Genomic DNA, 12416 nt, shown 5'->3' with positions numbered 1-12416 from the left:
GGATGAGCTGGGCAGCTGGATGAGCTGGGCAGCTGGATGAGCTGGGCAGCTGGATGAGCTGGGCAGCTGGATGAGCTGGGCAGCTGGATGAGCTGGGCAGCTGGATGAGCTGGGCAGCTGGATGAGCTGGGCAGCTGGATGAGCTGGGCAGCTGGATGAGCTGGGCAGCTGGATGAGCTGAGCAGCTGGATGAGCTGAGCAGCTGGATGAGCTGGGCAGCTGGATGAGCTGGGCAGCTGGATGAGCTGGGCAGCTGGATGAGCTGGGAAGCTGGGTGAGCTGGACTCGTTGACTCGCTTCATAAAATAATACGCTATACAATAGACGCTATGTACATCAGCTTACAATAGACGCTATAGCTTACAATAGACGCAGTCCCAGGCCACGCTGTACCACCACCTCTTTGTTCTGCCGTCCTTAGTCCGGGCAGGCAATGAGATGCAACACTTAAAGTAAACGCCACAACCACACACAGTACAGGGGCCATACTTTCAAAACTCGCTAAGCAAACGTAAGTACTTACGCTCTATTTTCTTGTCTATGATTGGTGGATACTTTCAAAGCTCGCTAAGTGAACGTTAGTACTTACGCTCTATTTTCTTGTCTATGATTGGTGGATTTTGCTTGAAAGGCCGTCAATGATTGGCTGATAAACTTACGATCTCTTAACTTTATTTGAAAGTATAGGCCCAGAGCACCACGCGGGGTGCCCACTGTGGCTTGTACGACAGCGAAGTCATTTGTTAAGTCACGACAAATGCGCGGTGAAGCTGAACACACGAACCATATTAATTGCATCTAATTAACAGACGGTTATATTACCAGATCTTAGCAGACCTAGACCTAGTAGCAGTTAAAACCTAGTAGCAGTTAAAACACTCTGATTGGCGGGGATCTTGAAGATGGTTTACTGTTTTACTGTCGCGATTGTTGAATGTAATAAAAAATGTTGAGGTTTTTCAAGACCAGCAATACCTTCAATACAGAATCATGTTCTGAGCACAAAACAGACCGCTCATGAGCCGACAACAACAAATGAGAAATTTGTCACCCTACTCTTCTAAAAGACTATTGAAGACTTTTCTCTCTTCAAAAACCTATAGTTGAACACCTCACTTTCCTCAAATACTTTTAGATAGCCCAGTCTTTCAGAAGACTATTAAAGATGCTTCATAAGAGAGCCAATGCTTCATAATTAAGAGAGCCGGAGCAATGCTTCATATGAGAGCCGGAGCAATGCTTCATATGAGAGCCGGAGCAGTGCTTCATATGAGAGCCAGAGCAATGCTTCATATGAGAGCCGGAGCAATGCTTCACATGAGAGCCGGACCAATGCTTGCTGATATGGAAACGGAAAGCGAGATGTGGCGGCAGCAAGTGCGATGGTTTGATCACTTTCTTGACAGCGAGTCCACCCACTACTGTAACATTTTTTTATCTAAACTGTAATATTTCTTCACCCACATCACAGTGATATATTTCCACCGACAACCGCAACATGTTTTCACCCACAGCCGTAACATTTCTTCACCCACAACCGTAACATTTCTTCACCCACAACTGTGGTATATTTCCACCGACAACCGCAACATGTTTTCACCCACAGCCGTAACATTTCTTCAGCCACAACTGTAACATTTCTTCACCCACAACTGTAACATTTCTTCACCCACAACTGTAACATTTCTACACCCACAACTGTAACATTTCTACACCCACAACTGTAACATTTCTTCACCCACAACCGTAATAACGGTTCACACATAACCGTAATAACGGTTCACCCACAACCACAATCAGGATTTACTGTTTACCTAAGGGAGTTATTTCCCATATCACTTGAAACGGTGTCTCAACACTTAAGATAGCAGCTGTTCACCACACATCACTAACAATATATAATTGATATAAATTTAGAAGAATAACGAGCGCCATAATCGCATTGGTTGGTTTTCAATATAAGTAAACTTACCGACATTATTTTTCCATAGAACAAGTCAACAAACTCTTTTCCATTGCGGTTCCTGTTATAATTAACTATGTAGTGAATAATGTGCAACCGAGATCCTTCGGTTTTCTATTCTTTGCTGCTTCCAGGACATTTGTGTTGAGCCAGACCTGTTCGGTCTTGCAGTGTCGATCGAACAAGACAGTGGGTCTAACAGGGATGTACGTGGGTCTAACAGGGATGTACGTGGGGTCTAACAGGGATGTACGTGGGTCTACCACAACTGTTTAGGTCTGTGGGTCTACCAGGGACGTGGGTCTATCTTGACTGAGTCATGATCCAGTCGGCCTAGTCTTATGCTGCACAGTCTTGACTGAGTCATGATCCAGTCGGCCTAGTCTGAGGCCGCACAGCAGAACCAAAACCGCAGGAGAAAGCACATGCACTACAGTGACTACACGAACGCTCCTACGCACACACTCGTAAATAGTGGTACTGGTCGGGGGTTCGAACCCTCAGAACAACCCTGAGAACAAGAGCTACCCTGAGTTCGAACCCTGAGGGCTACCCTGAGAACAGGAACTATATATACCCTGAGTTCGAACCCTGAGGGCTACCCTGAGAACAAGAACTACCCTGAGTTCGAACCCTAATTACGAAGGCTATCAGAGAACAAAGTTCGCGAGTAAAGTTGAGGATGTCTTTTTCATAGCGGTATCTGTATAGCCTGTTATTCATTTTAAGAGTAGAGAAATGTGACAAAGAAGTCAACGCAGTCTAGTGCGACGAGTAGCGTAATATGAAGCACATTAGTAATATTATTCGGTACAAGGACCAGATATAATTACTAGTAAATAGAATAGACAAGAATCCGCGAACATTCGATGTTTTCCACATCATGTTCGATGAAATATACAGTTTAATATCACCTGCAGTAACTAGAATACTTAATGCCTGAGTCCACCATCTATAATAATATAAAATGTCCCTTGGAAACCTGATTTTTGGATTTTCTCTTCCTATCAAGAACCTAATTCGCCGAATAGAGAAAAACAATAAGAAGATTATCAATAAGAAATACTCTCTGGTCTTCAATGAAACCTGCATTAAAGAACAGCTTCTGTCAAACTACACAAACATCTATAAAAACTGCACAAATATTCATACAATTGTCAACACGACCGCATCAATAAAAGAAGAAACTCGCTTCACGCCGTGCAGAAGTTGCAATTTGCAGAAAAACTACAGTGCGCGTTAGTTTTCATGTCAACACAGCTTAAAGTCTGTCTCTTATACACATCTAGATGTGTATAAGAGACAGCTTCATATGAGGGCCGGAGCAATGCTTCATATGAGAGCCGGAGCAATGCTTCATATGAGAGCCGGAGCAATGCTTCATATGAGAGCCGGAGCAATGCTTCGTATGAGAGCTGGAGCAATGCTTCATATGAGGGCCGGAGCAATGCTTCATATGNTGGATCTAGCTGTTTGATGTGGCATTTGATGTGGCATGGACCCCTATTTGATGTGGCATGGATCTGTTTGATGTGGCATTTGATGTGGCATGTATCGTTAGTACGCCGACCACAGGCCAGAAGCAAGGTATTGAGTAAGCAACCTTAACAACAATAAGGATTTTAATATTGCAATATTTAAATTGTTTCTCGTGCATAAGAAGAATCTCAATAATTAATTAATAAAGCTTATTGAACATAAGATCAGTAAGACAGTGAATGAATCGCGTACGTCGTGTGCCAGACCCAAAAACTGTTAAAACGATTTCCTTGCACATAATAATGTGAAGACATGCGATATGTTATCGTGATGTTATGTTAACATTATAGAATACCGTCATAATAACATAATAATGTGAAGACATGCGATATGTTATCGTGATGTTATGTTAACATGATAGAATACCGTCATAATAACATAATCATGTGAAGACATGCGATATGTTATCGTGATGTTATATGTTAACATTATAGAATACCGTCATAATAACATAATAATGTGAAGACATGCGATATGTTATCGTGATGTTATGTTAACATTATAGAATACCGTCATAATAACATAATAATGTGAAGACATGCGATATGTTATCGTGGTGTTATGTTAACATGATAGAATACCGTCATAATAACATAATCATGTGAAGTCATGAGATATGTTATCGTGGTGTTATGTTAACATGATAGAATACCATGCAGTTCATTAACTGCTGTACAGCAGGTCACGTCTATGGGGCCACCTAACAGGAGGTAATGCGGGCGAACTGTACACGATTTCTTGTCCTTTCACCGGCACATTAATAATAATAATACAAATATTGAATAAGTTTCAATGAATGACATTAATCCATCCTACTCATATGCTATTAATCCATCCTACTCATATGCTATTAATCCATCCTACTTATATGCTATTAATCCATCCTACTCATATGCTATTAATCCATCCTACTCATATGATATTAATCTAGCCTACTCCATCCTACCCAATACCTACGCCCCTGTTTTGGTAATCATTTCGATGGTTGTCGCCTTAAGGGTGAACTTTGCTAATCATTTCAATGGTTGTCGCCTTAAGGGTGAACTTTGCTAATCATTTCAATGGTTGTCTCCTTAAGGGTGAACTTTGCTAATCATTTCAATGGTTGTCTCCTTAAGGGTGAACTTTGCTAATCATTTCAANATCACTTCACCATCACACCTGCACCACCATCACTTCACCATCACACCTGCACCACCATCACTTCACCATCACACCTGCACCACCATCACTTCACCATCACACCTGCACCACCATCACTTCACCATCACACCTGCACCACCATCACTTCACCATCACACCTGCACCACCATCACTTCACCATCACACCTGCACCACCATCACTTCACCATCACACCTGCACCACCATCACTTCACCATCACACCTGCACCACCATCACTTCACCATCACACCTGCACCACCATCACTTCACCATCACACCTGCACCACCATCACTTCACCATCACACCTGCACCACCATCACTTCACCATCACACCTGCACCACCATCACTTCACCATCACACCTGCACCACCATCACTTCACCATCACACCTGCACCACCATCACTTCACCATCACACCTGCACCACCATCACTTCACCATCACACCTGCACCACCATCACTTCACCATCACACCTGCACCACCATCACTTCACCATCACACCTGCACCACCATCACTTCACCATCACACCTGCACCACCATCACTTCACCATCACACCTGCACCACCATCACTTCACCATCACACCTGCACCACCATCACTTCACCATCACACCTGCACCACCATCACTTCACCATCACACCTGCACCACCATCACTTCACCATCACACCTGCACCACCATCACTTCACCATCACACCTGCACCACCATCACTTCACCATCACACCTGCACCACCATCACTTCACCATCACACCTGCACCACCATCACTTCACCATCACACCTGCACCACCATCACTTCACCATCACACCTGCACCACCATCACTTCACCATCACACCTGCACCACCATCACTTCACCATCACACCTGCACCACCATCACTTCACCATCACACCTGCACCACCATCACTTCACCATCACACCTGCACCACCATCACTTCACCATCACACCTGCACCACCATCACTTCACCATCACACCTGCACCACCATCACTTCACCATCACACCTGCACCACCATCACTTCACCATCACACCTGCACCACCATCACTTCACCATCACACCTGCACCACCATCACTTCACCATCACACCTGCACCACCATCACTTCACCATCACACCTGCACCACCATCACTTCACCATCACACCTGCACCACCATCACTTCACCATCACACCTGCACCACCATCACTTCACCATCACACCTGCACCACCATCACACTTGCACCACCATCACTTCACCATCACGCGCCTCAGGCTTCTCAATAAACAGATAAACATATTATAATTTATATAATATGTTTATATTATATTTATATAATACAAACATATTAATTATTTATTTATATAATAAACAGATAAAATATAAAATGTCAATGCAAACATCCATGTCTATCAACCCTCTCGCAGCCTCTTATCCACCACATTGGATGTGGCGACATTGTATGTGGCGACAGTGGATGTGGCGACAGTGGATGTGGCGACAGTGGATGTGGCGACATTGGATGTGGCGACAGTGGATGTGGCGACATTGGATGTGGCGACATTGGATGTGGCGACATTGGATGTGGCGACATTGGATGTGGCGACATTGGATGTGGCGACATTGGATGTGGCGACATTAGTAACAGCCTCGGTTGCTGATGACGCGGCCTCTTGCGGCGAGATAAACAACGGCGCTACGGAGCCGCCGTAACATTGCGTAACAATCCTGAGTAGCGCCGTAATTAACACTTCCAAGTGACGCCGTAACAATTTTGAGTGGAGCCGTAAGAATTCAAAGTGGAGCCGTAACAATTTAGAGTGGAGCCGTAACAATTTAGAGTGGAGCCATAACAATTTAGAGTGGAGCCGTAACAATTTAGAGTGGAGCCGTAACAATTTAGAGTGGAGCCGTAACAATTTAGAGTGGAGCCGTAACAATTTAGAGTGGAGCCGTAAGAATTTAGAGAGGAGCCGTAAGAATTTAGAGTGGAGCCGTAACAATTTAAAGTGGAGCCGTAAGAATTTAGAGTGGAGCCGTAAGAATTCAAAGTGGAGCCGTAACAATTTAGAGTGGAGCCGTAACAATTTAGAGTGGAGCCGTAACAATTTAAAGTGGAGCCGTAAAAATTTAGAGTGGCGCCGTGACAATTTAGAGTGGCGCCGTAATAATTTAGAGCAGCGTCGTAACAATCCTGAGTAGCGCCGTAACAATACTGAGCAGCGCCGTAATAATACTGAGTAGCGCCGTAACCATATCAAGTAGCGCCGTAACAATCCTGAGTAGCGCCGTAACAATATCAAGTATAGCGCCGTAACAATCCTGAGCAGCGCCGTAACAATATCAAGTAGCGCCGTAACAATACTGAGTAGCACCGTAACAATATCAAGTAGCGCCGTAACAATTTTGAGTGGAGTCGTAACAATTTTGAGTAGCGCCGTAACAATTTTGAGTAGAGTCGTAACAATTTTGAGTAGCGCCGTAACAATTTTGAGTAGCGCCGTAACACAATCCTGAGTAGCGCCGTAACAATATCAAGTATAGCGCCGTAACAATATCAAGTATAGCGCCGTAACAATCGTGAGCAGCACCGTAACAATATCAAGTAGCGCCGTAACAATTTTGAGTAGAGTCGTAACAATTTTGAGTGCCGCCGTAGAACAATCCTGAGTAGCGCCGTAACAATATCAAGTATAGCGCCGTAACAATCCTGAGCAGCACCGTAACAATATCAAGTATAGCGCCGTAACAATCCTGAGCATCGCCGTAACAATCCTGAGTAGCGCCGTAACAATCCTGAGTAGCGCCGTAACAATCCTGAGTAGCGCCGTAACAATCCTAATACTGAGCAGCGCCGTAACAATACTGAGTAGTGCCGTAACAATATCAAGTAGCGCCGTAACAATCCTGAGTATAGCGCCGTAACAATATCAAGTATAGCGCCGTAACAATCCTGAGTGGCGCCGTAACAATCCTGAGTAGCACCGTAACAATATCAAGTATAGCGCCGTAACAATTTTGAGTGACGCCGTAACAATCTTGCGTGGAGACGTAACAATCCTGAGTAGCGCCGTAACAATCCAGAATATAGCACCGTAACCCTCTTGAGTGTCGCCGTAACAATCCTGATCGCACATAGCCAAGCATCAGTCAAATCCCCTGAGGAATGCTCGCTGTGAGGCGTATTTCTCAGCCGAGGTATGCGTGGCATTACGCCTAATATGCCCTGAGGAATGCCAGGTATTACGTGACACCTTGTTTAACACTTATATAACGCTGCTACTATAACGTCTGATCGAATAACGCTGCTAATATAACGTTTATATAACGCTGCTAATATAACGTCTATATAACGCTGCTAATATAACGCTGCTACTATAACGTCTGAATAACGCTGCTAATATAACTCTTATATAACGCTGCTACTAAAACGTCTAAATAACGCTGCTAATATAACTCTTATATAACGCTGCTACTATAACGTCTAAATAATGCTGCTAATATAACTCTTATATAACGCTGCTACTATAACGTCTAAATAATGCTGCTAATATAACTCTTATTTAACGCTGCTACTATAACGTCTAAATAACGCTGCTAACAATATAACTGTTACAAAAAGCCAGCTAATATAACTCTTATATAATGCTGCTAAAATAACGTCTAAATAACGTTGCTAACAACTCTTATAAAAGGCTGCTAATATAGCTGTTATAAAAGGCTGCTACTATAACTGTTATATAACGCTGCTATAATATAACTCTTATACATATAACGCTGCTACTATAACTCTTATATAACGCTGCTAATATAACGTCTATATAACGCTGCTAATAACATACCTCTTATATAACGCTGCTACTATAACGTCTAAATAACGCTGCTAATAACATACCTCTTATATAACGCTGCTACTATAACGTCTGAATAACGCTGCTAATATAACTCTTATATAACGCTGCTAATATAACTCTTATATAACGCTGCTAATATAACTCTTATATAACGCTGCTAATATAACTCTTATATAACGCTGCTAATATAACTCTTATATAACGCTGCTATAATATAACTCTTATATAACGCTGCTACTATAACGTCTATATAACGCTGCTAATAATATAACTCTTATAAAACGCTGCTACTATATACGACTAAATAACGCTGCTAATAATATAACTCTTATAAAACGCTGTAACTATAACAGCTATATAACGCTGCTAATAATATAACTCTTATAAAACGCTGCTACTATATACGACTAAATAACGCTGCTAATAATATAACTCTTATAAAACGCTGTAACTATAACAGCTATATAACGCTGCTAATAATATAACTCTTATAAAACGCTGCTACTATATACGACTGAATAACGCTGCTAATAATATAACTCTTATAAAACGCTGTAACTATAACAGCTATATAACGCTGCTAATAATATAACTCTTATAAAACGCTGTAACTATAACAGCTATATAACGCTGCTAATAATATAACTCTTATAAAACGCTGCTACTATATACGACTAAATAACGCTGCTAATAATATAACTCCTATATAACGCTGCAATTATAACGTCTAAATAACGCTACTAACAACATATCTCCTTTAAAATGCAGCTAATATAACTCTTATATATAACGTCGCTTTCATAACGTTGTGCCGAGAACCATCCATTGAGCGCTTCAGCGACGTCTCGGCTAAGCCTTTCTGTAAAACCCCTTGAAAATCAACTAAGTTACTATCAATCGATTTAATAGAAATTTCAAATCATAAATTTATTGTTCGGCGTACTCCTAAACGATTAGATTGTACTGCATATTATTTATTAATCGAATTAATCATGTATTTTTGTAATTATACGTACTTTTTTTAGTACATTATACGTACTTTAAAAAAAAATACGTAAAAAAAGTACATTATACGTAATTTAAAAAAACCGTAAAAAAGTACATTTTTCGTACTTTAAAAAAAAATACGTAATAAAGTACATTATACGCACTTTAAAAAAAATACGTAAAAAAGTACATTATACGTACTTTTAAAAAAAAATACGTAAAAAAGTACAATATACGTACTTTAAAAAAAAATACGTAAAAAAGTACATTATACGAACTTTAAAAGAAATACGTAAAAAAGTACATTATACGTACTTTTAAAAAAAATACGTAAAAAAGTACATTATACGTACTTTAAAAAAAAAAAATACGTAAAAAAGTACATTAAACGTACTTTTAAAAAAATACGTAAAAAAAGTATATTATACGTATTTTTAAAAAAATACTTAAAAAAGTACATTATACGTACTTTTAAAAAAAATATGTAAAAAAAAGTACATTAGACGTACTTTAAAAAAAAATACGTAAAAAAAGTACATTATACGTACTTTTTTAGTTTTTTTGCGTATTCAGGATGAATTAAAATAAGTATATTGAGGCAGCCATAAATGCTGCACGCTTCTTGTCATCATCACGTGGCCTCTATACCGTACCACGGCTTTGACAAACGCTGATATTATAACGTTATTAAAAGCTGTTATAATAACGCTCATACAACGCTGCTATTATACCGCCTACATTAGCAGATATAATGACGCTTATACAGGTATAACGCTGCTTTTATACCGCCTACATAAGCTGTTATAATAACGCTTACATAGCGCTGCTATTATACCACCTACATAAGCTGTTATAATAACGCTCATGTAGCGCTGCTATTATACCGCCTACTTAAGCAGTTATAATAACGCTCATGTAGCGCTGCTATTACACCGCCTAAATAAGCAGTTATAATAACGCTTACATAACGCTGCTATTATACCACCTACATAAGCAGTTAATAATAACGCTCATGTAGCGCTGCTATTATACCGCCTACATACGCCGTTATAATAACGCTCATATAACGCTGCTATTATACCCCCTGCATAAGCAGTTATAATAACGCTTATACAGGTATAGCGCACCTATTATACCGCCTACATAAGCAGTCATAATAACTCTTATACGGGTATAGCGCACCTATTATACCGCCTACTTAAGCAGTTATAATAACGCTTATACGGGAATAGCGCACCTATTATACCGCCTACTTAAGCAGTCATAATAACGCTTATACGGGTATAGCGCTGCTGTTATACCGCCTACATAAGCAGTTATAATAACGCTTATACGGGTATAGCGCACCTATTATACCGCCTACATAAGCAGTTATAATAACGCTTATACGGGTATAGCGCTGCTATTATACCACCTACATATAAGCAGTTATAATAACGCTTATACATGCAGCTTTAACGCTGCTTTTATACCGCCTAAATAAGCAGTTATAATACGCTTAAATAACGCTACTATTATACCCTCTGCATAAGCTGTTATACTAAAGCATATATAACGCTGCTATTACAATACAAATATTGTTCATCCTCCAGACAAGAAACATCAAGTGCCGCCGAGACGAAGAATAAATATTGTTTATGACCTCGGCGTAAGGCATCGGCCGCAATAATTAATAATTTTAGTTTTAATTATTTAAACAACTTACGAACGATCCAGCTTTTATTTCTCAGCAGTTGATATTCGAAGCCAAATAGCAGCGTTCATTTTCTAAATAATTTCTAATCAGAAAAAATAAAACGAAAGCAGTATAATTAAACATTATTGAATGCATGAAGAAAATTGCAACAAGACGGATTAAATATAAAAATAAAATGAAGATTTCGTACACAAATAAAAGCAAAGAAGGCAAAAAGAAAATCGCTACAAGAGGGAATAATTATACAAATAAAATCAAAGAATGCACGATGAAAATTGCAACAAGAAGAAATAAATTTACAAATAAAAAGCAACGACACACATGAGACAATACGAGCGTCTCTTACCTCACGCGTGCAAGATGTCAGCCTTCCTCCTGAGGTGTGTCCAAATTCCTACTTATATGTCAACTGCACAACTACGAACTCACTTTCCTCACTCACGCACTCTTCGTAATCTTTGAAATAATATTTACTGATATTTCTTACACTGCGGATTGAATATTAAATTGCGCGGTTATTTCCAGGTTATGATTTCAACGGAGCTGCGGCAGCGATGCACACTCGACCAAAGCTAACGCGGCACTGAGCTGGAGTAGCGGGTTGCCGCCGCCGCGCCTGGAATGGCTCAGCCAGTCAGTCTCAGCCAGCTGAGTGAACCCTGGCTTGCCTGAGACGCAGCCAGCCGAACAATCTCTGGCTTGGCTTGCCTTGCCTTGCCAGTAATGACTGAACTCCGGTTAATTGAGATAATAAGTCTGGTTTGAAGTTCATGACTTAATAAAAGGTTAAGCTTTATTCCACACCTATACCCCCGAGGCATTGCGGTATCAGGAACAGTCCGTCATCACTCGCAAATATTGTTACGAAGTGAAGCATGACACTAATAATATGTGGCTATGCGCATGGTGGACATGTCGACCGTGTGCAGGATGGCCCTCACCTGGCACCGTGTCGCCGTTGAAGGACATGTCCACCGTGTGCAGGATGGCTCTCACCTGGCACCGTGTCGCCGTTGAAGGACATGTCCACCGTGTGCAGGATGGCCGTGTGCGGCACGAAGGACGCCACGAAGCGCTGGTGGCCGAGGCTGCGGACGTGGGATGTCACGTGACCGCCGTTCACGAGGATCTCGAGGTTACCCGAGCCCGCGTCTGAGCCGTCGACTGGGGGGAGGAGGGGGAGGAGGGGGTGAGGGGAAGGTGAGAGTTGGAGGAGTAGGGAGAGGAAAGGGAG

At 41.2% G+C, this 12416-nt stretch overlaps 1 protein-coding gene across 1 annotated transcript in view; it reads right to left on the bottom strand.

The window, feature by feature from the left end:
• LOC108675262 (filamin-A) overlaps positions 1-11753 on the bottom strand; it is a gene marked incomplete in the record, with an annotated part of 40359 nt that extends 28606 nt beyond the window's left edge. The window contains 1 exon segment of the mRNA XM_047880048.1: positions 11529-11753.
• Positions 11754-12416: the final 663 nt, after the last annotated feature.

The sequence above is a fragment of the Hyalella azteca genome, unplaced genomic scaffold, assembly GCF_000764305.2.
Source record: "Hyalella azteca isolate HAZT.00-mixed unplaced genomic scaffold, Hazt_2.0.2 contig4515, whole genome shotgun sequence".
Taxonomy (NCBI): domain Eukaryota; kingdom Metazoa; phylum Arthropoda; class Malacostraca; order Amphipoda; family Hyalellidae; genus Hyalella; species Hyalella azteca.
This window is presented reverse-complemented; position numbering and strand designations above follow the sequence as displayed.